The sequence below is a fragment of the Bison bison genome, unplaced genomic scaffold (assembly GCF_000754665.1).
Source record: "Bison bison bison isolate TAMUID 2011002044 unplaced genomic scaffold, Bison_UMD1.0 scf7180017864062, whole genome shotgun sequence".
NCBI classification, from domain to species: domain Eukaryota; kingdom Metazoa; phylum Chordata; class Mammalia; order Artiodactyla; family Bovidae; genus Bison; species Bison bison.
This window is the reverse complement of record NW_011494634.1, coordinates 772,220-776,492: the sequence shown is the minus strand read 5'-3', so window position 1 is coordinate 776,492 and position 4,273 is coordinate 772,220.

The window sequence follows — 4,273 nt, the reverse complement described above, 5'->3', positions numbered from 1 at the left end:
ACATCAGGGCTGTATATTGTCACCTTGCTTATTTAACTTATATGCAGAGTACATCATGAGAAACGTTGGGCTGGAAGAAGCACAAGCTGGAATCAAGATTGCTGGGAGAAATCTCAGTAACCTCAGATATGCAGATGACACCACCCTTATGGCAGTTACTATTTATGTGTACATAATTTTTGTTTGCTTTGTATTTTAATTACATATGATATTTTAATTTTCCTAACACTTGTTTTATTGGTGCTGTACTTTAAATGGAGCTGTTTATATTTCTAAAATAATATCTGTGTTGTCATATTGTTTTAATTTTTCCAATTCAGGTTGTGCTTTCAGATGAAAATTGTAAGCAATTCAATAACATCTGTGTTGTCATGCTGTTTTAATTTTTCCAATTCAGGTTGTGCTTTCAGATGCAAACTGTAAGCAATTCAATTCTCCAAATACGTTTGTGTGAGTGTGCTCAGTCGTGTTTTGTTGGATTCTTTGCAACACGATGGACTGTAGCCCACCGGTCCAGATATGTTTAAATCAACAGAAAACATTGCTGAAGAAAATGGTCAAGGTTTTGCATCTATTGCATCTTTTTAATTTATGCATTTGGTAATAAATTTGTTGATGGAAAGATGCAGAAGGCAGAAATGAGAGGATGTTGTATAAGATGAACTGTTTAATGTGTGCTTGCCTACTTCTACAACTTCAGATTGTATCAGTAAAGTCAATCAATGTTGAAAGAGCTCAGTGATTGTAGAGAGAATGCAACTAATTGTAGAGGGAATGCAACCCCTTGCAGAGATTAGAAAAGAGGGGTAGAGTATAGAGGGATGGCAGTTGGGAGAGCAGAGTACCCTGGTATTTCTCATACTATTAATAAAAACAGGCTTCTTCTCTAATTCTTACATATTCCAACTTAGAAAATTCCTAACCAAAGACTACATCAATATATTTTCCCAAAGGATGAAAGTTTTTTTTTGTACTATTCTGAATGTGGTTCTTGAATTAAAAAATTATTATTTTTTGCTCCTTACTAATATTTCTAATAAATCAATTATTTTATCATTTTCACTCCAACTACACACATCCATTTTTATTTGCTTAATTGTGTATGTAACCATTAGGTTTATTTTTTTCAAAAACATTGAAAATTACTTTGGCTAAAGTAACCAAGGGAAATATATTAGAAGGATATGTGAAATAGAAAAGCTAAAGAACAAGCCTTGAAATTGGGTAGGAACCAAGGAGTCCCAAGAAACAAAGAGACAAAAATTTTAGGAGTCTACTAGCAGAAATCAGTCTCATTGAACACCGCATCTGGAAAATGGAAACTCCAAGCATTTTCAAGATGCTATAAACTGAAAAAAACAAAAGCAACCTAAAAATTGAGAGTTATGCTTTATTCAGTGGAAATTTTTAGGACTTAAGTCCAGGAGGCAGCATCTCAAGGAACCCTGAGAGAACCTCTCCAAAGAAGAGGGAGGGAGGAGCCAGGTTATATATAAGTTTTGCAACAAAAGGCAAGTAGTCTGAATGTCAATTTTTAAATTTTTTTTGTAAATTAAGAAAACCAGATATCCCAAGTTAAGGAATTTAGCATGCGGGAAGTGCAGTTTCTGTGTATGGGAAGATGCAAGACTCTGAACTTACTGAAATCATTCCTTTGATACATACCTCAACTATCTGGGTTTTTCATGTTCTGAATTTCCTTGGTGGCTCACGATAGGGAGTGGCTGCAGTTTGATGGCTGCTAGATGGCAAGCATTCTTTCCTTCCTGAGTTCCCTCAGGGCTCATCAGCTCACCATCCATGGTGGCTGCAATTGCTGATGACTGTGACATCTTTGTTTACTGATATGGCAGGAATATTTCATTTCTCACTTCTTTTACCCTTTTCTGTCAATTTAAGTCCTGATACAGTATACTATGGGCTTCTCAGGTGGCTCAGATGGTAAAGAATCTCCCTGCAGTACAGGAGACTGGGTTCAATCCCTAGGTTGGGAAGATCCCCTGGAGAAGGGAATGGCGACCCACTCCAGTATTCTTTTTTTTTTTTTTTTTACTTTTGGAAGGCTATAATTGACAGAATGGAAGTATACAAATGAATTTCAAAATGAAATCAATGCACCCTAGAGGGAGCTCTAACATGAGATCAGCTCACAATGAAAATCCGGTCAGATGGAAGAAGGCCAAAGTCCAAAGCAGAGTGAGGAGGGAAGCATAAGAGAGAGGAAGGGCCCTGGGACTGAGTTTTCAAGACATGCTCAGCTGATGTCTTCAACTTCCAGGTCCTTGAGGCCTTAGTTGATGGTTTGGGACAAACATGTTATTTGGTCACAAAGAGCAGCAGTAGAGATCGGCCGTATCTGGAATGGGGAGGGAGGTTAGAGATCTGGGGAGACTGTAGACAGTCTACGACAAAGAGGACAGAGGTATGAGGGTGCGAGCACTAATAAGGCTCTGTGTCCCCTTACAACAAGCGCCAACCAAACAACAGCAATGTACTATGAAAAATGACTCAAGTTACTACTTTAGTGGAAGATATGAAGTAGCTACCGGAAACTTCTGTGGAAAAGGTTCAGCTTATATGGAGAAAAATAAACATTCAAGCACTGGATTATCTATAGTGCCACACTCAGAGTTGGTAGAGGAAAGGCGCTCTTTCTGGGTGACTTGCTGAAAGAGAATAGGACATGATGAAGACTAACAGGACTTTGTAGAGAACTGAATGCTTCAGTCCTCTCTGTGAAGAAAAGATGGCCTTCTGCAAGTCTTCCACTCTAGTATTGTTGCCTGGAGAATTCCATGAACAGAGGCACCTGGCAGGCTACAGTCCATGGTGTCACAAAGAGTTGGACATGACTGAAGCAACTGAGCACACACACACAGAGTACTATTCAGATCAGGTTTTGGGTATGTGTCTGTCCCTTTACTAGAGAATGGCTGGACCCTTGACTATGACTTTATTTAATTAAAAAAAAATCTGAATCTTTAAAACATAATGACACATTTATTAAAAGGGCTTAAATGCAAAACTCTGACAATACTTCATACTGGTGAGGATGTAGAGCAATAGGAAATATCTTTCCATCTTCATGAAGATGGAAATGGTACAGTAGACAGCTTGGCAGCTCCTTATAAGTTAAACATAAACTAACTGTTCAAATTGGAATTTGTGTTCCTAGATATTTACCTGTCACGCGAGTGTATGTTCTTCGGTTCTTTGTCTCGTCACAACAAAGATTTGGAGTGACGGACATTAAGGCCCCCTCTGCGTGTCACAGCTCTCAGGTCTTGGATAGACAGTGTTATAGCTCTCAGGTCTCGAATGGACCATGTTATAGCTCTTAGACAAATCAGTGTTACAGCTCTATTTTATTTAGAAGATAGCAGGAAAATCCATCTTCGAGTCGTGAGGGCATGTAGATCCAAAGACACGAGGAGAAGAGCACCCCAGCGTGTGGGAGAGAGAGAGAGAGAGCTAGCTTTGGCTCCTCTATTTATATGTTCCACCCCCCACCCCTGGGCCTGTCCTATGTAAGGTGGACCAGCCAGGAGTGTTGTTTGTTTTACCTGAGGTCCTCACTCTGCTCCTCGGACTTTCTTTTGTTTTATTTTCGCGGGCTTTTCCCTTCCTTGTCTTTTAGCCACGGCCATTTTGGACTCCTTTTCCCTATTCTAGCTACCTAACATATCCAACTGATTTAAAAACTTACTGGGTGGCTACATAACTTTTTATCATTTGTCAAAGTGAGAGGGTAACAGGCAGGAAGACCAGGGTTCTCCAAAAGGAGGAAATAGCCTGCAAGTGTCAGAAATTTTTATTTCTCTTAAGCGTCAGGAGGAAACAAACTAGTGATATTTTTTTCTTCTCTATACAAATTTAAAAGGAGGTTTCTCTTAAAATACTGTGTTGCCATAATGACACCTAGTTTCATCTGAAGTTAACTATTCTCAAACCTTGAGATAACCAATGCATTTTTCTTATGGAAAAGTTTGTCTTAAGTTATGCTAATGTGCTATGCATTTACCCCAAATTCTGTCTTCACGTTGGTTCGCCTAATGGCTCAGAACCTACTTGACAAACCAGTATGTTATACTCGGATATTGTTTCCCTAATCTATGTAAATGAAACTATTTGTATGGTAATCTGTCCTTCTACAAGATAACGTTAATCACTTTATGACCCAGGATGAATAATCTGGTGCCAAGATTATTCCAAAATGTATCTTATGGGTGACAGGCCTGGTGCCATTCTGAGTTTTAAGACATTCCTTTCTTTC